Consider the following 26,334-nt stretch of genomic DNA (forward strand, 5'->3'; position numbering starts at 1 on the left):
TTAATTAGCTGGAAAGACGGTGTTAGTAGAAGTTGAAGTTATTGACAGACCATTGGATTATAACCTTTTATAGGGTCGTATGTTTGTTTATGTTGTGGTTGTTGTTGTTTCGACCTATTTTAGAATGATTGCTTTCCCTTACTAGGGTAGCATTGTGGCCATTGACCAACTCTCTTTATTTACTAATAATTCTTAAACTACCATAAGCATCCCTCTTATGGGTCAATTCTCACTACCTTATCAGCATGTTAGGGTGGGGTTCCTTAAGGATTATTCCCTTATGGGAATATTTTGTGTCCTCCTCCTCCTCTTTATCTTCTTCCTTCCCCTAACAACTAGAACCTGGTTGCCTTTATCAACATGATATCTTCTTGTATGACTCAATATGATCCTTGGATAGTGCCATATGCTTCTAATATTTATAAATTTGGTAACCGCTTTACACTCAACCCTATTGAGCTCAAATATGATGTTACCTATTCAACCTGTGTGGGATGCTTTGATTTCTCCTCTTCAATCAATTGGGTCAATCACTCCTTATATTATGGTTCATCTTCTGATCCTTTCTCTGAGACATTTTCCACTGATGAGAGCATCATAGAGATCATGATGCCAAATGATGTGACAAGGGATGATTAACATCATAATTCCTCCTTACCTAATTCCTCTAAGGATAATCTCAGTGATATTTATTCACCCAACACTATTGAGATATCTGTGAATTTTGTATCTATCCATGATATTGATTCTGAGAATAATTTGTCAAATATTGAAGAGACTATCCCTCTCGATATTTCAATTAAGTATGGAATTATCGAGAATGTACACATTGGTGCATCTTGCTCCACCAATAAGGGTCAAGATATACAAAGCCATTTTTTAGAAATTTCGAGAAATTTTCTCCTAGTGATATGAAGAGATGCCAATTATTTATCTGAATATTGTGTAAATGAAATCAAAGCATGTCCATATGCTAAACTAGTTCGAAAATGTTTACGACCAATCCATCCTAAGAAGGCTACTGACATTAAGGAACATGTTGAAAAACTTCTTTGTGCTAGTTTCATTTACCCAATAACTATGATTGATTGGGTTTCAAACATTGTTCCTATCATGAATAAACATGGACCAATTTGTGTGTGTGTCGATTATTAGGACATTAACCATGCTTGTCTTAAGGACAATTATCCTACCCCATCTATTAACTAGATTGTTGACGATTGTGTTGGAAGTGAAGTATTTTCATTTATGGATGGTTTTTCGAGCTACAACTAGATCAACATTCTCCCATCAGACCAACATAAAACCACATTTATCAGTCCTTCGGGCACATTTTCATGTCGAAATCTCCCTTTTGGTTTGAAAAATGTTGGGGCAAATTTTCAGAGGGAAATGAATTATTCCTTCCATTACATTAAACACATTGTACAACCATATTTGGATGACCTACCTCCCCAATCAAAACATCATCTGGATCATCCCATGCATCTCAAGGAAATATTTTTACGTTTTCGACATTATAATTTAGGCTCAATCGACACAAGTGCATGTTTTATGTTTGCTTCGGTCAACTTCTCAGCTTCGTAGCATTAAAGAAAGGAATTCGTATTGATCCACTTAAATTCCAGACAATCCTCGATCTCCCCGCTCCTTCCTCTCTCGTTCAGCTACAATGACTCCAAGGGAAGGCTAACTTTTTATGGAGATTTGTTCCCAATTATGCCAAATTGACCAAAGGATTTACTTGATTGTTGAAGAAAGGGGTCCCCTTCCATTTGGATGACACTGCCCAAAAGTAATTTGATGCTTTGAAATATGTTATGTTTCAGGCATCATTGTTGTATCCTCCGTATTATCAATGCGATTAATTCATGTACATCGTCGCTACAATTACTAACATCCCCATGGTATGGGTCCAAGAGGACAATGTAGGGGATGAACATCCCATTTATTATTTGATTCGAAACTTAAATGATATAGAATTCAAATATACTCACATTTAAAAATTATCTTTGGCAGTTGTCTAAGTTGTCCAAAGGTTTCGCCACCACATTATGCATCACAAGATTATGGTTGTTTTCGATTACAACTCCATGACATACATCTTGTCATGACAATTGCTAAGGGGAAAGTACTCCAAATGGATTGTCATTCTCTAGGAGTTTGATTTGGACTTCAAATCCAAATCCAATAAATACTTAGTCTTTGTCGAACTGATCTGCAACCTTCCCACTTCCAAAACTAAAATGACATTTTATGATTCTTTTCCAGATGAGTCATCGTTACTGATAGATTCATCTAAACTATGGTATGTAGACATCATCATATATATCCAGACCCACAATTTCCAGTCTGATTCCTCTCGCTCTAACCAAGGACGTATCTGATACCAAGCTGAAAATTATATTATAATTGGCGACACCCTTTATCGTCATGCTATCAATACGATTTTTAGAGGGTGCCTCACTCATGAGGAGGCCGAGAAAGTTATGAATGAATTCCATGCTGGGGAATGTGGTGGAAATATGTCTGGTTATGCCACCGAACATAATATTTTGTGTGCTAACTACTTTGTCCTATTATGTTTCATGATTTCATCCTTGCAGTCCAAAACTGTCATACTTTATAGATCTAAGATTGTAAAACCCGTTCTCCACCTAATCCTTTACATCCTGTTATCACCATTGGAACTTTCATGAAATGCAGTATTGACTTTATGACATGTAATCCTCACATGGTTAGGGAGCATCGATACATCATTGTCGCGGTATATTTCTTTACCAAGTGGTTCGAGGCAATGGCTACACATAATAACATCGATGAAACAACCACTTTGTTCCTCTTTAATCACTTCATTGCAAGGTTTGGTGTACCACAGGCTATATTTACAGAGCATTGGAAGAATTTACGAAATCACATGATGTATGAGCTTACTGCCAAGTTGGGCCTTCACCATGAAATCTCAACCCCTTACTACCGACAGGTGAATGGGAAAGTCAAAGCTATCAAGAAAGTGTTAAAAACAATGCTTCAATTCATGATATGGATCCAAAAATCAGATTGGAACCTTATCCTTTATGCAACTTTTTGGGCACATTGAACCTTTGTCTGGACTACTACTAGGTTCACACCATTTCATTTGGTGTATGGTTTGGAAGAAATCATTCCTATTAAGTGTGAAATTCCATCTTTAAAACTCGTTTTTGAACTCCTCCCTGCCACTTCCATGGAAGAAAAACATCTCTTGCATCTAACACGATTAGATGAAACCAGACGTGATGTTGTGATGACTAATGAGGCCCAAAAGAAATGCAATTAGGTGTAATACAACAATAATGTTAAGCCTCATGCCTTCTCAAAAGATGACCTTGTCCTATTGTATGATCAGGAATCTGATAAGTTAGGGTCTGGGAAGTTCGAGCCAATGTGGACAGGCTCGTACATAGTGAAACATGTCCTTGAAAAAGGGGCCTATGAACTTATTTATTTTGATTGAGTTTCGTTGGTGCAACCCAAAAATGGGTTATACTTAAAAAAATACTATTCTTGAATCATTTTTTGCGTAGTCACTATGTACATATTGTCTATAGGTGTGTAGAGTGTGTTTGCAGTGTGTTCCCTTTAGAATTTCCTACTGTCTTTGTTAATATTTCTTTATATTTGGTTTTTAGATGTCGACGTCCCTTCAACTATTTGTTGGTTATGTTGATGGCACTAGTCGTAGTACTCAGAACCTTTCCTCTACAATGTGAGCTATCTATGCTCCCAGTGGTGAGTTAATGAGTTTACAAGGGATTTGTATCAGTCACTCTACGAATAACATCGTTGACTATAGCACAGTTATCGAGTTGTTGTCTGATGCTATCTCTCACAGTATCTGAAGTATAGTGGTAAGACTCGACTCATAACTTGTAGTACTACACTTGAATGATGTATATTCAGTAAGAAGTCCAACTATGCTTCATGTATTTTTAAGGGTTCGCCTTCTAGAAAGACATTTTGATTATATCCAATATCATCACATTCCTAGAAGTCTAAACATATTAACAAATGCATTAGCGAATCATGTTTTAGATATAAATTTGCGACACATGTAATGTAAAATTAAATGCACATCACATATATTGAACGAGGTAATAAAGCACATAAGAAACACCAATAGGTAGATAGTTGTATATATAAAAGTTTGGTTTTACAAAAAATTATGTTCGAGACCCATATGGCCACACAACCTATCACATAAAAAATACATGTATTAAAAATATGGCTCTATGGCCTCCTAGTAGACTAATCCTGATCGTGATCAATAGAATAGACAACCGAATGAGCTACTTTACATGCTAGCTGACTAATGCACTCAGGCACCCCAATGGTGTAACATTGTAGTCTCATAGGGATCCAATTGACCCTAGTCTTTGGTATGCCTTGGGTCAATCTCTCGACATGATTCTCGAACTCTACAAGATTCTCAACTACTTTGAGATCGTGCAACTCCTCCTATTCCCCTACAACAACCTGTGCTCCAACATGTACATGTAGTGGTTCTCCAGGATGTTGAATATAGCTTGAACCCACTGGTCGAACATGTTTGATATCAACATGTTAAATCAATTGTTAGTCTTGGATACATGAAAAGGTAACAAAAAAAAATTGTAAAACTCAAAAATTAAAAACCATTCAAAATGATTTTTCTTTACTTATGCATCCCATTACCCACCTTCAAGTATCACAAGCTCTAGGCCTTTGCAGAAGTCCATCCTGGTATATGGAAGTCAACAATCATAATGAGCTACATATGTAGCCATCAGAAAAATATAGGTGTGAAACTCATGGAAGAAGGACCTACATGTTTGTACATGAGATCTACCCATCACCTCATCTGTGGAGCCCTGGGATCTAGAAGATGAAGAGATATATGCTAAGGGCAAAGTAATGGAATCCTCTCCAAGGAAAATGAAATCAATATGGAACCATACCCAAAGTTTTTTAGTCTTCCATCCTTTGCCTTAGTGAGTTGTTCCTTCATGTTTGCTAACACCCACTCACTCCAATTGATGTTTCTATACATTCTAATGCATATTGCATTCAAGATCTCTTAGCCAAATACAAGGTAGCATTGCTAGCCAGTCTAGCTATGATAAAGAAGATTGTCCTAAGAGGCAAACAAAAAACATCTTTAATTCAGATTTTTCCATCTTTTGTTGGTTGCAATCAAGGTCTATAGTGTGCAGCAATATAGTCCTTGACAGTCTCCCCACCTCTTCTCAAACCCGATAATGAGATAGGAGCTCCTCTTCATGATAAAACTGTTAAGAAATAAATATATTCCACCTGTATGTTATGAATATGTGCTCCAGCCGTGAATTATTGTGCCTGAACATCCAATGCTTTGACGAGATACTCCAATAATTCCATCTGAGCTCTCATCCTTGGAAGCCAAAAACACTTGAGAATCCCACAGTTTCTCAATGCATGAATAGTTGTTGGATCATTGGTAGCATCCATGTCTTGAGTCTCATTTTCTCTTTCTTGCCAAATCAAATCCATTTTTGTTTCGATGGAAGCTTGAAATGCAACAAGAAAAATCATTAGGGGAATTCCCATGCAAAAAATTGAGAGAAATTTGAGTAAAATTCGTTAATATTTTTGTTGAATTGCGGCCAACACACCAAAGCACTCTTCTCAGTGCAAATCTACTTGGCCTAGAGCACCTTTTGACATTTATGGGGTGCATTGGAGCTAGCACACAATATTAAAACCCTAGAGCACTCAAAACTTGAAATTTTTTTCCTTAAACAAAAAATCAGAACCATGAAAAGGAAGAGAAAGGTAAGATATCCTACCTGGAAGTGACGACACTGAAAATGATCCACCAGATTGGCCACAATCAAATGTTGAAATTCGTGGGCAGAAACCACTCTGAAATCACTCATAAAGATGTAAAATGAAAATGGTAAAAAATGAATTTACTTTTTCCTATTTATGGTCATTTTTATCATTATTTTATTATTTATTATTTTAACCTAAATTTTACCTAATTTTACCATGTATCATATATTTTTAATCTTTTGATGGTGTTCTGATCAGATTAATAGATGTTTGAAGGATTTAATAAAAAATTTGAGTCGAAACAGATCATTTTGATGAAGGATAATACTTTTATCACTTTTTAGGGCTCTTTAAACTCACAAAAAAAGAACCATCTAGAGTCTTCTTTCAACTCTTTTCACTCCCTAAACATGAAAATATTGCTCAGAACTTGTCTTTTTGAACTCGTTAAAGTAAATGAAAAGAAGCATGCCAAATATAAGTTTAACCCTTTTCCAGACTGGGATAGACTATTTATTAAAAATGAATACCTTAGAAAAACATGGCTAAGAGGTTCTCTTGAGTATCATTTTCTGTCTTTTTGGACTTAAGAGACTATTTATGAAAAGGAACCTTTGGAGTTTTCTCTTTCACGTATTTTTCAAACTCTTTAAAAATAATGATGGACTCGTTGAACATGACAAGAACAAACCATTCCTTCTCAGGGTTCATTAAATATACTCAGAGGGATTCATCCAAAGGATGAACTTACATATCAAGCATATGTTATCCTCCTCAAGCTTATAAAAAATAAATAGGTATTGACTAGAAATGGTTGGGGAAATTGAGAAAACAGGTTACTTTACCTATTAATGGTAGTGAGTCACTTTTTAACATGACACTCTTTCACTTCATCTTCGTGATTATTAGATTTGGAAGCCTACTTATCTCTTTGGTTCATCAGACCATATCAAAGCCTCTGCATTCGTTTTTGGTTCAATACTGCTAACTCCATCTAATTTCGCTGATATTTTCAAGAGAAGTCCCTTAGTTGATATATTCTATGATACTCTTAAGCTGTTATGAAACCAGCTCACAAAAAGATAGAAAAGATAGATCAATGCCTTAGAATTAAGCCTCTTCGAGGGGGCAACCTCCTTTACATTACACAAATGAATGATTCTTTGATGATTCAAATGACGAAACCTCCTTTCTATATATAGGAGTCTAAGGAGTCACAATATAACCCAGCCGACCTAACAGTAATAATATAAAGGCACAAACATAACAATAGAGGGATTCTATGGGGCACAGTAATAACAATATGGGGACAATAGGGGCACAACAATATTAATAAGGGATACAACTACAATAGTAATGGGGTAATCACTAGCATTATAGGGACCTAACATACCCCTCTCCTTCAAAAAATTGTTGTCCTCAACGCTTGAGTAGTTCTAGATGCTTCTGTATAAAATTCTCATCCTCCCATGTGGAATCTTCAGCGGATAAGTTCTTCCACTTGATGAGATACTCTGAAATTGATCGATTTGATAGCTGTCAAGTTCTTGTTTCTGTGACTGCTTCTAGTTCCAATATAATTTTTCCTTCCTCATCAAGTTCTAGCAATATTGTTTGAACTGGGAGCTTGTCACCTATAACCTTCTTTAAACATGAAAAAACATGGAAAACTAGGTGCACTCGAGAAGTTGCAGGAAGCTCCAATTTGTATGCCATAGTACCAATCTTTTGCAACACCTTGTACGGACCATAATACTTTGGTGATAATTTATTATTCTTCTTAGCTTGCTTGAGGGACATTTGTTTATATGGTTGTAGCCATAGGAATACCCAATCACATACATCAAAACTTCTTTCGCTGCGATGTTGATATGCCTGTTGTTTCATTCTATTCTATGCCAACACGAGGTTATCCTTTAAGAGCTGGAGGACTTATTGTTGATGCTCGATGTGATGTTCCACTGCTTGAACCTTAGAATTTTCTCTTAAATATGATGTGATGGATGGTGGCTGATATCCATAAAGTGCCATAAATGGGGTCATTTTTTTTGCTGTATGGAAGGAAGTGTTATACCACCATTCAGCCAGAGGCAACCATTTGACCCATTGTGTCTATTTATAAGAGACAAAGCAACGAAGATATCCTTCCAAACATTTGTTTACTATCTTAGTTTGCCCATCAGATTGAGGATGATAAGATGAGCTATGAGCTAACTGAGTATCGAGACAAGAAAATAATTCTATCCAAAAATTTCCAATGAAAATGGGATCTCTGTCACTTACAATAATCTTTGGGATTCCACGTAGCTTTTGAATTGTTTCCATAAATGCAGTAGAAACTTTACTAGCTTTAAATGGATGTGATAATGCACAAAAGTGTGCATACTTGGTAATTCTGTCAACTACCACCATGATGACACTCTTTCCCTTAGACTTGGGTAAACTTCTGATAAAATCCATTGAAACCTCCTCCCAACGTTGGCTTGGAATGGATAAAGTTTGTAATAGAACCGGGGTCTTAATTGTTTCAACTTTATTTTGTTGGCAAACCAAACATTCCGCCACAAACTTTTGAATATCCGATTTAAGGCCATCCCCAAAAAATTACTTCTTAACCCTATGGTATGTTTTTAAAAATCCTGAGTGCCCTCCAAAGGGAGAAGTGTGCAATTCCATAAGAATATTTTGTTTGAGTTGGGAATTCTTACAGAGGTATAAGCAATCTTTGTACCATAACAAATCATTTTTCTAGCTAAATGTATCAAATGTACTGGAATCTTATTGTAACTTTCAAATAAGTGCCCACACTTCTTCATCATTCTTCCATTCCTCCCTTGCTTCATTTATCCAATCTGGTTGGATAATAGAAATGGTGCACAACAATGCTTCCACATCCTCATCCTTTCTTGAGAGTGCATCTGCCACCACATTTTGCTTCCCTTTTTTGTAGATGATTTCAAAGTCATAAGCCAACATCTTTGTGACCCACTTTTGTTGCTCTTCAGAGGATAATCTTTGTTCTAAAAAGTATTTAAGGCTATCATGATTGTTTTTACCTTGAAGTGTCTTCCCATTAGGTAGGGTAGGGTCGCCATTTCTTAAGTGCATCTAGTATTGCCAACATTTCCTTCTCATAAATAGCTTTGTGTAAAAAATTTCCCTTGATTGGACGACTTTCAAAAGCAATGGGTCTTTCATCTTTCATTAAAATAGCACCAATTCCATTTCCTGAAGCATGAAATTCCACAATAAAGGTTTTTTGTGAAGTTCGGTGTAGCTAAGACTGGTGCTTGGCACATTGCCTCTTTAAGATGTTCGAAGGCCTTTGTTGCTTCCGGAGTCCATGAAAATGCATCTTTCTTCAATAATGTTGTTAGAGGTGCTGCTGTTCTCCCATAATTCTTAACAAACTTGCGATAATATCTTGTCAACCCAAGAAATCATCATATATGCTTTATGGATGTGGGGATTTTCCATTCATTAATGGCTTTAATTTTTCTAGGGTCTACCTTAACTCCTTCATGAGATACAATATGACCCAGATATTCCACCTCTTGTACTCCAAAGAAACATTTGGATCTTTTTGCATATAATTGTTTCTCCTCCAATAGTTGTAGCACCCTGTCAACATGTTCAACATGATCCTTCCAAGACTTGCTGTAGATTAGTATATCATCAAAAAATAATAACACAAATTTTCTAAGGAAGGGTTTGAAAATGGAATTCATCAAACCTTGAAATGTAGAAGGTGCATTGGTAAGGCCAAAAGGCATGACCAAAAACTCATAATGACCCTCATGAGTTCTAAATGCTATTTTTGGAATGTCTTCAGTCTTCATTCTGATTTGATGATATCTTAAACGAAGATCCAACTTTGTGAAGTAAATTGATGCATGCAATTCATCCAGTAATTCATCAATGACAGGAATGGGAAACTTATCTTTAATAGTGAGCTTGTTGAGATCCCTATAATCTGGACACATGCACCATGATCCATCCTTCTTGTGCACCAATATTACTGGAACAGAGAAAGAACTTTGACTAGGTTGAATTATACCAACCTCTAGCATTTCTGCAACCATATGTTCAATTTCACTCTTTTGGGCATGGGGATATCTATACGGCCTGATGTTTGGAGGAACACTTCCTGGAATCATATGAATAACATGATCATGATCACGAATAGGTGGGAGACCTTTGGGAGTCTCAAATACCTTGGAATGATTGTCCAAGACTTTTTAGAGATCTAGAGAAATAGATGATTTCGATGTGGAAACATCTAGCGAACATAATTGTGCAATTACACCTCTCTATTCCTTTTTTAGAATCTTTGTCATACCGTTAGAGCTGATTATCCTTCCCGGTTTTCTTGCAATACCCCTTAATTCAACTTCCTTTCCTTCCATAGAAAATTTCATGAAAAGTTCTTGAAAATTAAAAGCTATTGTACCCAAGGATTGTAGCCATTGGACTCCTAGTACAACATCAGCACCTCCCATTGGAATGGAAAGCATTGGGCTAGTCAATACATATTCTCCCATGGATAGCTTGATATTATGGCACTTCCAGAGCAATTTATCGTTCCTCCATTTGCAACCATCACTTGACACTTCGGTGCTAGATATAGGAAGCAGTTCAATTCTTTTGCTATCTTACAATGAATAAAATTGTGGGTACTTCCTGAATCAAGCAACACTATTACCTTTTTCTTCTTGATTTGTCCTTCTATCTTGATGGTTTGAGGAGTGGTAATTCCAGCCAATGCATTTCAAAATATGGTCGGATTCATTTCTTCTTCATCTAGGCTTTGTTCCTGGAGTATATCCTCTTCTTTTAACCTTTCTTGCTCCTTTTCTTCTTCCTCTTCACAATCTATGTAGAATAATTTCTTCTTAGCACACTTATGACCTTTAGTGTATTTTCTATCACAACTGTAACAAAGCCCTTTTGCTCTTTTTTCTTCCAATTGTTTTGGTGTCAACCTTATAGGTTGTGGAAGACTAGAGGCAACAACACTTCCATCTTTATAGTTGTGAGTGGTATGCTTCCTGGTTGCCATAATTTGCTTTCCATTTTTCTTGCTAACCTGAATGCCTTCTCTAATGAATCAGGTTCCCAAAGGCGAACATCATGTTGGATATTATCCTTTAAAGTCCCTATGAACACATCAATCCTATGCTCCTCTGGAATATTTTTTACCCTTACGTTCAATTTTTGGAACTCCTCAATGTGCTCCATTATTGAACCCTTTTGTTTGAGACTTATCAATTGGCTAATAAAAGTGTTTCTTTTTGTATCCTCATAATGTGTTGTCAATTCTTCCGTAAAAGTTGCCCAGGTGATAATTTTTTTATGATAGCAAAGCCATTGATACCATACAAACTGATTTAGTTCCAAATATAAAGTTGCAATATGTACCTTTTGTGTGTTTTGCACATTATTGAGATCGAAAAATTGCTCCATATGTAATATCCGTGTTGTGGGATCCTTGCCATCAAACTTCCTCATATTGATTTTTGGAATATGGTGGGTCTTCGATCCAAAATTAGAGTCTATGAAATCATGATTAACATTTCTTTTGTTCGCATCATGAGTTTCCTTTACTACCCTTTCACCATTAGTAAGTATTTCTTGTAGAAAATTTGTCAAATTTGTCTTCAAATTTTCCATGCCCGTCTTCAAATCTGTCTTCAAATCTATCTTCAAATCATCCATCTTAGCTTCCATGCCATTCATATTAGCTTCCATGCCCTTTATCTTAGATTCCACTCCATTTATCTTAGCTTCTGTTAGCTTTTTTGAGAATGACATTTGTTGCACTTGGTCTTGTAATTTTGATATATCATGTAGCATTTCTTCCTCTTCTTCATGAGTCATGCTAGAGCTTTCAGGTTGCTTACTAGGTGTTTGCATTTTCTTTCCTTGGGGCATCAGTTACCTATAATAATTCTCTACTATGCCCTTTGAATTCCTTCAAAATAATTTTTTAAACCAAGCTTAAACAAAAATTTTAAAAAATCTACACACCTTTTTTCACTTTGTAGGAGCTTGATATTGCCTCTGATGTATCTTTGTAATTTTGGATCATACAATTCTGAAATTTTGACCTGCAGTAGCCCACTATGTCCTCTTTCCAATGCCACCAGTCTGATCCAAATTGGATTCTCCAAGGAAGAGTTATGCCAAATCTCCCACAGTGACCTGATTATAGACTAGTTCAGTAGAACGAACTTGTACGACGAGCCACATGTCCCTGTTTCAACCTTTGGCATTGAAAAATATATACAAGAAACTATAGTCTGTCCTCTTTCTATACCTTCTTACGAAATTTCAATCTGATGCTCTAAGAGAAAGTTATGACAATTTTCCCCAGGTCACCTGTTTGGAATGTAATTCAAGAGTCTGCAAAAAGACCAACTTCCTCAGATCATATATCCATAAATATAGCGCGAAAAGCTCTGAAATTCAGACCCAAGGTTTAGTGCGATTGATGAGCCCCAAAAATGGACAATTATTTGGGCTCATTCAACCTCCTAATTTGACTTAATCCACCATTCTCATTGGTTTATTGCATGTTTTTGATTATTTTTATGTTAATAGAGTGAATTTGGTTAGTCATTATGCCAACAAGTCTAATGGGTGCTTTGTGTAGCCTTTTTGGTCCACTTGGAGACAAAATTGAAGGTCTTAATGAGCACTTGGCAGCCAAATTCGTGGGAGAACAAGCTAGAGGATTTGTAGGAAGGTGTCCCCCTCATTTATGGGCCCTTACCTCGAATTCTCCACCATCAGCTCGGAGTCCAAAGGCCACCAAATCAATGAGCACAAGGGCAGCCAAGCAAGTCAAGTAGGACTGCTATTAACTACAAGTCTTGGGCAGTCAAGTCCCTAAATTTTAGGAGGACTGTTGGGTCCTCAAATTGTATAAATAAGAAGGCTTAGGGCCTCATTTTGGTTAGCCAGTTAGTCATTTTGTTAGCCAGTGGATGTTAACTAGTTAGCTAGTAGATAGTAGCTAGTAGTTAGTCATTTCATAGCCTTGTTGTAGTCATTTTGTAATTCGATTTGTAGGCAATAGATTAGCTTTGCTTTCAGCTCATTCTCAAGCTCTCCTTGTGGACAGTTTTGATGTAACTCTTCATTCTTGATTAATAAAGATGAATCCAGCTTTGCACCAGCTCTAAATCTCTCTTGGGAGGCTGTAGCTCTTGGGGTTGGGCCCATCTCAAGTGCCCAGTACCTCCCCTGTTTATCTTTATGTGTGTTTGCTGCGTTCTTAAAATAAAATCTGCTCTTTAGATCTTGCTTTGTTATTTTGGTTGTTTTTGTTGGTTAAAGTATCTTTTTATGTTTGGGAATCGATTGGTAGGAGTTTGTCATGCATTTAGATCTTTCGGAATGTTCTTGCTCACATGATGTACATGGTTCTCTTTCCAAACGAGGCTGTTGTTTATTCATTTCATTGACAGTTAGATTAAGTTAGCTAGGACTTAGTTTGTTTGCAAGAATTCATTGATTCGGTTGAATGTGCATTGTGCAGGGCATCTCTATCACTCACTCACATGGTCAAGCTTCATCAGAGCCATCTGATTCATCCCATATCTAGGCTTCTCGCTTCACACCCATCCTCTTGCCCACGTAACCCTACCTTCTTCTCCATTGTTGTCTCAACTACCTTAAAGCCAAATCAGCCTTCCACACATCATCTCACCACTCCATCCATCAGCTCCTGGGTCACTTCAGACCCCCATCCTACCTCCATAACCATCCATGCATCTTCCATCAATCACCCATCGTCAAAAATCCCATTTCGAAACATCCTGTAGAAGAATTACAGAACTTCCTGTAGAAACCCCTGCAGACTTCCTGTAGAAGTTCATAAACACGGTTGCATGGCATCCTGACTTTGTGAAACTCTCTGAAAGGATGATAGGGATCCCTTAGACCCTCTCTGAGTCTTCCCAACCTTTTCCAAGCATTTCTCCTCCTTGATCCACCCCTGCACAGTGAAAAGCCCGTTAAAAGCACATGCATGATAATTCTAATAACTTAATCAAAAATACAAAAAGATGTTTTCTTCAGATAGTGATAACTTAGACACATGCATTTTACCTTCCTAGAAGTAATGGCATCTCTTCTCGTAGTTTGCATTCTCATTTTTGCATCAGTACGACTAGTTGGTAAAATTAGGGTTTGCTAGGGTTTGTATTTCTTTTTGGCTTTCAGTTTCTTTTTGCAATTAGATTAGCTTCCTTCGAGTTAGCTTTCATCCATCAATTAAAAAGCTTCTTCTAAGAGCTCATAGAAGTTGGCTTAAGCTCCTAGCGGACTTGTGCCAGCTGACCAAGTGACAGCTGCGGCAAGAGCTAGTACTTGTGCATACAACACCGTCGCTTCCAAGTTTGTTACGAACTACCGGGTTGATAAAATTAGAGAAGGAAGCTCCAGGAGTTGTAGCATTATTGCTACAATACTGGGGCTCACCATCTTTTTGGCACCGTTGCCGGGGAAGCGTCAGAGTATTGGTGATTGCCGCTTTTCTTCTATTTTCCACTACAATCTTCTGCTAAGTAGTTTATTTCATTTCCATTATGCAATTTCGTTTATGCAAAAGTAGATTAGCATTTACCGCTTTCATAGATTAGCATTTCAATTTCGCAATTTCATTTATGCAAGCGTAGATTAGCATTTCAATTCCGCAAGCGTAGACTAGCATTTCATTCCTGCAATTTCATTTGAGCAAAATAGATTAGTCCTTTCATGCTTTCATTTCAATTCCGCATTTTTGTTTCAGCAAGATAGTTAGTTGCAGTTCAACCTATTTTAGTTTTGCAGGTACAAGAAGAAAAATGCAAAAATCAACCAAAAAGATTTCATTTCATGACTTGTAGGAGTAGAGATAAGTTAGAAAAATGATTGCACAACACCCCCACTGCTTCACACAGCCAACCTTCTCTCTTCTTCGATGGCTGTGAGAGAAGAACCCCTAAGTGGCCAACAAGACATATTTAAAGAACCTCTAGGGGAGAAGAAGAAGAAAACATTCCTCTAAGCGAATGGCTACAAGCAGAAATGTTGGGAGCAACATCTTTGTCCAAAGATGAATTTGAAAATCAGATCAAAGATTTCAAGAGTGATATGAGGCAGTTTCTTGCCATGCAACTGGATACCTTGCGGATCCAACAGAAGCAAGAGGAAGCCAAGAGGGCTTTGGTCATTTTTTGTCCTAGGTGCACTAGAAAGCATCCTAGGAACGAATGTCCATTGTACTCCATAGAAGTGTGTTTTTTCTGTGAAGAATACCATCCTACAGATCAGTGCCCTTCCTTACCCAGATTCAAAGCTGCATATCAGAGAGTCAAAGGAGCCACTGAATCACTCTATTACATGAACCAAAGTTGGCCTCATGGACCTAGATCTTACCAGCAGGAACTGCAAGGGACACCCGAGACCTATTATGACCCCTATCAAGCCACTTTCATGCCTTCTTGGGGTCCCCCTGCTCATCCTTCCTGGTCTACACCTCCTCCTTGGTCATATTCTCCTTGTTCCTTCACAGATCCATATTATGCCCAACCAGTTGCTCATTCATTTCACTCTTATGCTCAGCCACAGCCTCAGTGGAATGCACCTTATCAGGAGTGGAGGCCCCAGTACAACTCTCATCCCGCTCATTTTCCTCCACCACCTGCTCATCCACAACCATCGCCTCCTCCTCCACCAAGGCAACCCCAAATGCCTACCCAACCACAATGCCATCCATCTCCATCTCAATTTCACACCTCCACTCAACTACCCGTACCATTTCCAAAGCCATACAATGGAGTAGCTCAACCCAATTGCAAAGCTGAGGCACAACATGTGCAAATGACCCCTTTTGAACTCAATGATGTTCACCAAAGCTCAGGAAGAGTGTTGCAAAACAGAGATTATATTGAAAACATTGAAGGACCAAAGGAAAAAGAAGATTCCAAAGAGGAGATCAAAGAACCATGGGCTGCACTTGATGAAGAGAAGAGATCAGAATCAGAGATCGAGAGAGTTCCTTCATGGTTACCATCAAATCTTCCATGTATTCAAGAGAAAGATCAGCAAAAAGAGGAAGATGAGGAATTCATAGTAGAAAGTGACATGAAACATGACCCAGATCAGCAAAAGGACCAAGGATATCAAAGCTATATTGAGACATGGTTCCAGACAGTCACTAAGTTGCAGTAGTACTCTCTTCCTCAGCTATGTTTGATCCCTTCAAGGTCAGATCATTTGGTCTCTGAGATCTGGATACCTATCCAAGCATGCATTTCGAGCCTCCACATCATCTTGTCTCTAATCTCGATGTGCACATGGCTCCATTGGAAGTATTCTTATACTTGAGAACGATTTTGTTTTTCAAGTAGGGTAGGGTAGAAAAAAGAAAAAAAAAAAAAAAAGAGAAAAAAGAAAAAGAAAAAAAAATGAAAAAAGAGGAAAATAGAAATCTAAGGTGAAAACCTCCTCGGAGGCGCCTTAGATTGGCTCATTGATTGAAAACCTCCATGAGGCGGTCAATGGGTTGGGAAAAAAGAGAAAAGAGAATAAGATCTTTGGGTGAAAACCTCCCTTGGAGGCGCCCAAGGCAGGCAATTAGGGTGAAAACCTCCATGAGGCGCCCTAGTTGTTTTTCAAAAAAAAAAAAAAAAAAGAGAAAAAGAAAAAGAAAAATAAAACTAATTCCATTGGCTAATTGCAGGTTGCAAGAAGGACGTTTCATGACAGGAGGAGCACTCAAATCAAGGTCAAAGGAATTTTTTTGCCTTCTACAGGAAGCTCTGTATTTCTACAGGAAACATCCTGTAGAACCTTTGGACGAGCCAAATCCAATTTCAAAAGTGAATCTAATGGTGGGAATCTGTTGATTAGGCCTACAAGCACTTGTGTGTCCATCCCTTGCCTTTATCCATCATTTTTTCCACCTCCTTGTGCTTCTCATTGTGCTTCTACAGGAACTTCCTGTAGAAATTGTGGGAAACTAGACATGGATTTCAAAAAGTGGTTTGGCGAACATGGTAGCTTCCTCAAGGGTTCAGAAGTCCTCATGAAATCTTCCAACTCCTCCTCCATCATCTCCATACCTGCATCAGAGCCCAAGCTCAGTTTTTCCTTCCATGCAAACATTTGCAAAAAGCCTTGAGACAAAAATCCATAGAACAAAAATTTGTTTTTGCCATAACTTGAAAACCATGCATCCATTTGACAAACCGTTTTATGGGGAATTGTACAAGGGTGATGGCAACATGCTTGAGCAGTTTCAGCCAATTCTGGTGCACGGTTTCCAAGAAATTAGCCTCCATCACCATCAGCCATTTTTGCATTTTCTCCATATCCGTGCATCCGTTTCAAAACTTGTTTCATGGGGATATGCATGTGAGTGATGGTAACGTACCCAAGCAGTTTCGGCCGATTCTGATGCACGGTTTCCGAGAAATTGAGCTCTAAAATCTTCAGCCATTTTCCATTTTTCTCGAAATCCGTGCATCCATTGATCATGATTTTGCTATGGGAGATGCATAATGATGATAGGAACATGCTCACCAAGTTTTAGATCAATCTGGTTTACCGTTTGAGAGAAATGGCGAAAACAAGTTCTGGTTTTGTGACCATGCAGCAGCAGCAGCTTGAAGGTGCAAATCTGAACGTGGAAACAATTGCATGCAGCTTAGATCCGGCCAGAGGACACCTGCACAAGAAAAAAACAATCAAATATTAGCAGCCAAGCTACATGCAATCAGAAAAACCAATGCATGCAGCAATGACAGGCCACAGCAGCTCACGGCAGCCATTCAACTTCGAGGTATGTGACTGAAACTCATTCTTCTATTACATAAATTTAATTTAAAAACTGCACGAATTAATGGGATGGTGGGATTAAGCCACGAATTATGAAGGTTAAGCTGATTGTCTTCTCTAGAACTCAGCCGGCAGTCACGCAGTACATGTGGGCAGGTGACTCACGTGAAAATTAAAAAAACAGTTAGTGTCAGCTGCTTGAACTCCAGTGCAGCGGATCAAGAAGAAAGCATACAGTTAATAAGTAGAACATGTAGTTCATGATACCACTGCAGTTCATGGGCCAGCACACATCTTTGCCGCCTCACTCCACCAAAAATCACGCAGAAATTAATGAGCGCTTAGCCAAAATTCATGGACTGTTATTCAACTTGCACTTGCAACCTGTTCAACTGAAGATGCATCCTCTTCTCCCACAATCAGCTTAACCTATCGTCCTCCGCTGAGTTTCCTACCTGTTCTCGAATTTCACTCATGCATCGGGTTCACTCAAAGGCAGAATCACATTCTACAGGAAATGGGTGGGGTCTTCTACAGGAAAGTGCAGCAGAGTCTTCCAGAGCAGAGAAGCCTAAGGTTCTTCATCCAGTTTGGAGCTCGAAGAAAACTCTGAGATCCGACACCATTGTGGAATAAATCCAGTAGCAATAGCAGGCCATGGAGTCAGAAACGAAAACTCCAGAGTTCACTGGTGGTCAGGAGATTGCAACTTTTCTTGTCTCATATGGACTACTGCCCAAGGTTTGGGAAGAGTCTCTTCATGCAAGCAATTCAGAGGGCTTTACTGTGAATGAGCATGAAGATTTCGTATGTGTCGCTTTCGCTTCAAAGAGTAGAAGATTTCATTGTCAACCAGAGTAAACGTGGAGAGGACAATATAATAACCATTCAAAAGGTCTCCTCTGAATGCCTCAAGGGTGATGATGGTGAACCAGCCTTCATTCATCCAGGAGCTCTTATGTTGTTTCTCCATATAATCGAGAAAACATATTTCCAAGAAAAGTTGCAGATTTACACGGACTTCAAACAAAAGGAACTCAAGCCCATCATATTTGTGGGTCACTCCATAGGAGGGGCAGTTGCAACCTTGGCCACATTATGGGTTCTGGGAAAAGGCTACAGCAAAGCTCTCCCTTTTGTATCATGTTTGGTTGCCCTTTGGTCGAACATGGAAGGCTTGTTGAAGCAGTTGGCCGTGAGAACTAGGGAGGAAACTTTTGTCACGTGGTTTCCAAGCATGATATTGTTCCTCGGATGCTCCTTGCACTGATTGAGTCCATTGCTAACTCCTTGACTACCATTTTTCCTTATTGGCGGGTCACAAATGTGCCTGATTCTTTAATTCAAGATGCTTGTAGGACTCTTCTGAAACAGATCTTTGTTTCTCCAAGCAGCCCATACAGACCTTTTGGCACTTACATGCTTTGCTCAGGCAATGGTGTAGCTTGTATTCAAAACGCTCAGACGGTTTTGGAAATGCTTAGTTTGACTATGCGAAGCCAACAAACTTCTTTTGATGAGATTGTACAGGCCTGTCTTTCAGAGCACATAAGCTTGAAGCTATTGACGTTGGAGCTCAGAATGATCATGCACAGCTGGCCCTACGAAAAGCTGGCGAAACTGAAAAAGGGTATAACACAAATGTTGATAAGCTAGCTATTGAATTAAGCGTAAAACAAAGTAGCATGGCAGAGCTTGAATGGTATAAAGAGAGATGGAAGAAGGTTCAGTTGCATGGCGAACATATCATAGTCCAAGGCCTCAAGTACCAGCCTCCACCCCACCACCAATTTGTTTCTCAGCATATCCATCAGGCCTATCAGCATATTGATGAGCCTCGTCATTGAGTTTTTGGGAGAAAATCATGGCAATTTTGGCTAATTAAAGAGCAGAAACTTGAATGAGACAAGGAGGAGAGATTATAGGAGATAGATCCTCCTCATTAAATCCTCACTCATTCAAATATTACTTAATCAAATCACACTAGCTCAGAATTGCAAGTAGCAGGCAGTGGGGAAGAAGAGCAGAAAGGAGGAGAAGATGAAGGCTGCCACAGCTTAGCTGAAAGGAAAATCGCCCACAGCCAAGCAAGATACAGTGGTGTTGTCTGTTTCTACAGGAAGACAGAGGACTGTTTCTACAGGAAGCCAGCGAACTGTTTCTACAGGAAGTTTGAAAAGAGGGAAGCCAAAGGAGAAATCGGCCGAGATTTTAGCCAAGGAGGCCACCAGGGCCATCAAAGATGAGGAGAGAGATGGGTTGCTCAGAGGATGAGCAACACTTTCAGTAGGGGGGTGATGATGAGCCCCAAAAATGGACAATTATTTGGGCTCATTCAACCTCCTAATTTGACTTAATCCACCATTCTCATTGGTTTATTGCATGTTTTTGATTATTTTTATGTTAATAGAGTGAATTTGGTTAGTCATTATGCCAACAAGTCTAATGGGTGCTTTGTGTAGCCTTTTTGGTCCACTTGGAGACAAAATTGAAGGTCTTAATGAGCACTTGGCAGCCAAATTCGTGGGAGAACAAGCTAGAGGATTTGTAGGAAGGTGTCCCCCTCATTTATGGGCACTTACCTCGAATTCTCCACCATTAGCTCGGAGTCCAAAGGCCACCAAATCAATGAGCACAAGGGCAGCCAAGCAAGTCAAGTAGGACTGTTGTTAACTACAAGTCTTGGGCAGCCAAGTCCCTAAATTTTAGGAGGACTGTTGGGTCCTCAAATTGTATAAATAAGAAGGCTTAGGGCCTCATTTTGGTTAGCCAGTTAGTCATTTTGTTAGCCAGTGGATGTTAGCTAGTTAGCTAGTAGATAGTAGCTAGTAGTTAGTCATTTCATAGCCTTGTTGTAGTCATTTTGTAATTCGATTTGTAGGCAATAGATTAGCTTTGCTTTCAGCTCATTCTCAAGCTCTCCTTGTGGACAGTTTTGATGTAACTCTTCATTCTTGATTAATAAAGATGAATCCAGCTTTGCACCAGCTCTAAATCTCTCTTGGGAGGCTGTAGCTCTTGGGGTTGGGCCCATCTCAAGCGCCCAGTACCTCCCCTGTTTATCTTTATGTGTGTTTGCTGCGTTCTTAAAATAAAATCTGCTCTTTAGATCTTGCTTTGTTATTTTGGTTGTTTTTGTTGGTTAAAGTAGCTTTTTATGTTTGGGAATCGATTGGTAGGAGTTTGTCATGCATTTAGATCTTTCGGAATGTTCTTGCTCACGTGATGTACATGGTTCTCTTTCCAAACGAGGCTGCTATTTATTCATTTCATTGACAGTTAGATTAAGTTAGCTAGGACTTAGTTTGTTTGCAAGAATTCATTGATTCGGTTGAATGTGCATTGTGCAGGGCATCTCTATCACTCACTCACATGGTCAAGCTTCATCAGAGCCATCTGATTCATCCCATATCTAGGCTTCTCGCTTCACACCCATCCTCTTGCCCACGTAACCCTACCTTCTTCTCCATTGTTGTCTCAACTACCTTAAAGCCAAATCAGCCTTCCACACATCATCTCATCACTCCATCCATCAACTCCTGGGTCACTTCAAACCCCCATCCTACCTCCATAACCATCCATGCATCTTCCATCAATCACCCATCCTCAAAAATCCCATTTCGAAACATCCTGTAGAAGAATTACAGAATTTCCTGTAGAAACCCCTGCAGACTTCCTGTAGAAGTTCATAAACACGGTTGCATGGCATCCTGACTTTGTGAAACTCTCTGAAAGGATGATAGGGATCCCTTAGACCCTCTCCGAGTCTTCCCAACCTTTTCCAAGCATTTCTCCTCCTTGATCCACCCCTGCACAGTGAAAAGCCAGTTAAAAGCACATGCATGATAATTCTAATAACTTAATCAAAAATACAAAAAGATGTTTTCTTCAGATAGTGATAACTTAGACACATGCATTTTACCTTCCTAGAAGTAATGGCATCTCTTCTCGTAGTTTGCATTCTCATTTTTGCATCAGTAGGACTAGTTGGTAGAATTAGGGTTTGCTAGGGTTTGCTACGGTTTGTATTTCTTTTTGGCTTTCAGTTTCTTTTTGCAATTAGATTAGCTTCCTTCGAGTTAGCTTTCATCCATCAATTAAAAAGCTTCTTCTAAGAGCTCATAGAAGTTGGCTTAAGCTCCTAGCGGACTTGTGCCAACTGACCAAGTGACAGCTGCGGCAAGAGCTAGTACTTGTGCATACAGCACCGTCGCTTCCAAGTTTGTTACGAACTACCGGGTTGATAAAATTAGAGAAGGAAGCTCCAGGAGTTGTAGCATTATTGCTACAATACTGGGGCTCACCAGCGATTTCATCTCAAATGGGTTTTTTGTTTCACTTCTGAAACATTGCAGAAAAAAGTTATAGTGAAAATGCCACAATGACCTATTTAGAACAGCGAAACCCTAGAATCCAAAGCATTGATACCAAATGTTATGAAACCAGCTCACAAAAAGATAGAAAAGATAGATCAACACCTTAGAATTCAGCCTCTTCGAGGGGGAATCCTCCTTTACATTACACAATTAATGATTCTTTGATGGTTCAAATGACAAAACCTCCTTTCTATATATAGGAGTTTAAGGAGTCACAGTATAACCCAGCCGACCTAACAATAATAATATAAAGGCACAAACATAACAATAGAGGGATTCTATGGGGCACAGTAATAACAATATGGGGACAATAGGGGAACAAAAATATTAATAAGGGATACAACTACAATAGTAATGGGGTAATCACTAGTATTATAGGGACCTAACATAAGCTTTCATTCATTTCTGCCATTCTTGAACCAACTTCACATCAACATCATTCTGTCTCAAATATTTACACTCATTTTGTGTCGTTAATAAGGGATACATCAAGGCCCTCCTACGAGAGGTCCCTTCCTGTCGAAATCAACTCATTATTCAGGAAGTTGACATAGAAAATCCCTTTGGTACCTTGGGGCTTTCATACATCAATAAAATTTTCCTCTCTCGGTGATAGGTCTTCATCATTGGGATTCTACCGGAAGATTTTGTGTCATGTTCAAATTAAACTCATTCATTTACACCATACATACTATTCCCTTAGTTCATCTAGTACACCCACTATGTTAACACACCCCTTTCCTAATTAGGATACAAACATGGTTGCATGAGATCTCGCTTCTTCTTCATCGGTTTTGATGCTTTCCTCCACCAAACAAAAGAATGAAGTTATGGTGGCTGCGAGAAATAAGGACTATGATAATATATATCCCTCGGTTAGTAAGGCTACTGATCAACCAGCCAGTTCTACCTCATCCACTTTGGATCCTACTCCAAATGAGGTTCCAACCAAATTAATTATTAAACCTATGAATGGTGTTATTCACAAATCTGCATTTAATCCTCATGCAAGAGCTGCTCAAAATTATAACAGAGTTGAGGATCTAACTCAAGTTCCTTCAAGTATGTCAACTCTTGACGTTTTATAGAATTTTCCCACCTAGAAGAAGGTTTTACTTTCAACAATTGGAGGTATTGGTCCTTCAGATTCTAGCCTTGTAGTATTTAATCATGAGAATCATACACCCAAACTTCCAATGAAAATAGAATTTATGATTTATGTTGTTGTATGAAATAAGACCATCCATCAAACCATTGTGGATGAATGAGATTCAACCTACATCATGTCACTTTCTTGCTAGAAGGCCATTGGTTTCCCCCAACTCAACCAGTAACCGACAACTCTCAAAGTCTTTTATGGAAGAGGCTCCAAGCCTTATGAAATTTTGAGTTCATTACAAGATGAATTAGGTGGCAAGACGATGTTAGTAGAATTTGAAGTTATTGACAGACCATTGGATTATAACCTTTTACTGGGTCATGCAAGGGTTTATGATATGGCTATTATTGTTTCAACCTATTTTAGAATGATTTCTTTCCCTTCCCAGGTGAGTATTGTGGTAATTGACCAACTCTCTTTCTTTGCCAATAATTCTCAAACAATGAGAAGTATCCCTCTTATGGGTGAATTATCACTACCTTATCAGCATGTCAGGGTGGGTTTGCTTAAGGATTCTTCCCTTATGGGAACCTTTTTATGTCCTCCTCCTCCTTCTTATCCCCTTCCTTCCCCCAACAACCCGAACCTGGTTGCCTTTATCAACACAATATCTTTTTGTACTACTCCATCTGATACTTGGATAGTGCCATATGCTTCTAATATTGATACATTTGATGACCAAATGATGCTTAACCATATTGAGATTGAATACGAAGCTATCTATTTGGCCTGTGTGACTTCCTTTTATTTCTCCTCTTTGATCAAGTGGGTCGATCACTCCTTAGATTATGGATCATCTTTTGATACTTTTTGTAGTAGCTCAAATTTTTCCAGCTGGAAAGAACAAAAACTCCTTTAAACAAAGCCATGAAATGTTTCAAAAGAAGATCCCGAGTCTTCAAATTGTCTTCTTCCTCATAAGAAAAGACAAGATTTCAATCAGAGCCTACGATATTATGGGATAAAAATTTTATAGTTTTGTTTTTAAAAATTTTGACAGACTTTTTAAGAACTATTGTGCTCTCGATTTGTACAAAACACTGGGTTTTCCAGAATGAATCTTTAATTACAATATTGGGAACTATTTAAAAAAATAATAACTGGGTTCAGGTAAAGTATCCAAGTCAAGCACCAAGGTTTATCATCCAACAACTATTATATTTCATTAAAGGAAATGCACATAAAATGTACCAAAGGCAATTTTGAAATATATCTCAAACTACATAATTAGTAAACTTGGGATCATGTTCTCATAATATATTAGTAGGGAATCTCAAAGTCCATGATTTGCCAGCAAATATTGCATTGAAAGCCCCAAAGTTTTGTTTTGAATATGTTATATCGAAAGGCAGACTTACTTCAATGTATGCAAGCACCACTTTAGCACAAGATAGCAGCAGTTGTGGTGACTCTAGGAATCATTCTACTTGTAGTTCAGAAGACACTGTACTCTCAAGAGGGGAGGGAGTTCCATGAACTAGTAAACTACTCCATTTTAGTCTCAACATCTACTTGCTCATAGAAAATCCTGCCTTTTAAGGCATAGTAGGTAAGATTCAATGAAAAAGTTGTGGATTTTGATAAATAAATATCCGAGTGGAATTCTAATGGAGTTGATGTGTGGAACAAACCAGTCTATTCTATAGGTCTAAAAATCAATATTCTTGAAGTAGTGGATATTTTTCAGTGTTCTAATTCTACTATTTCCAGAAGCTTAGACACCATTGGTGAAGAACTTCGTTCTTTCAACTTCCCTGATTCAGAAGTACAAGTAGTGGAAGGTGGGTGGAACACAGAGGCTACAATGACTGATGGTAGTGGCAACCTAAAATTTGATAACAACAAAAGGAAACTTCATAAGGAGCGAAGAGAAACTAAAAGGAAGGGGAACAGATAAAACCAGTTACAAAAGAGACTCTAGTTGTTGTTAGGGATTCTCCAAAGATTGATATTCTCGTAAAAGAAGAATGAGCGCTCATATATAAATCTATAATATCTGGAGAATATTGAAATGTAAGTCAATCACTATGCAAACTAATTTTCATAGGTGGCCCTAGGAAGTGAATTTCGGCTGATTATTTCAAGAAAACAGAGAAAATTCTCAAAAATCTTCAACCTGCGTTTCTTGAAAAAGGACCCAAATTAACTTTAGAGTAAGAAATTTCCAAAAATTTAGAGTGGTTTTAGATATTTTGCTAGTTATTTCAAGGCCATTTTTTGCAAAAACGTCCTGCAAACTAGGGATGACACATTCTATTGGAATTCGATTTGTACAATGAAAATTTCATCCTCAGACGAGACTTGGAGTTCACAAAACAAAGGTTGCAAAAGTTTTGTTTCCGACATCTCCAAATCGAGGTGAAACATATTTCATTTCAAATGAGAACTCAAATTATATATCCCTCTTATATATCCCTCTTAGTAAATTCCCATCATACAATTTATAGCAAGTCTAGATGAATGATGGCAGAAAAGTGAATGTCATTGATATGTCAGGTCTCTTTGACCCTACTTTCAATCCATACTTTCTTGGCAAATAAATTGTTAAATATATTGATCTCGCAAATGATGGTTTCCATGGATTTCTTTTTGTATTGTATATTAGAAATCGATTTACTGCACAAGAAGAAACTGCCTTAGAGAATTTGCAAATGTTGTATGGTGGAAAATGCATATGTTGAACAAATTAAGAAATTAACTAAAATGGTGGAAGATAAATTTTGTATAACTACAAAAATAATGCAGCACCAGTCAACAAAGGACGAAGGTATATCTCTGCAAGAACTCGCGCCATCGACAATCCACATCGTTGCCCACCTAAATATAATGGAGTCCCGGTGGCACAAACTGCACGAAACTTATGAAAACGAGTGCTTCCATAAGTAATTTCTCCAAGCCACTCACCTACATATCAATGACCTACATGGCACTGCTAGTCATTTCCATAAAATGCCTAAGGTTGCTCCTCGGAGTAGTTTTGGTTTTCAAAGCATTATACGTGGTTTTTCCAACTTATATGAGAGTACAACAATAACGGGACCCACATATATTTTTGTTAGACTCCAAATCTAATGTAATGTAATGTAACACACAAAACCATGATAAAAGGAGGATTTATTATATTAGTTGAACCAGAAGAAGGGG

The sequence above is a fragment of the Pinus tabuliformis genome, chromosome 7, assembly GCF_031772625.1.
Source record: "Pinus tabuliformis cultivar Carrire ecotype Pingquan chromosome 7, CPIR1, whole genome shotgun sequence".
Taxonomy (NCBI): domain Eukaryota; kingdom Viridiplantae; phylum Streptophyta; class Pinopsida; order Pinales; family Pinaceae; genus Pinus; species Pinus tabuliformis.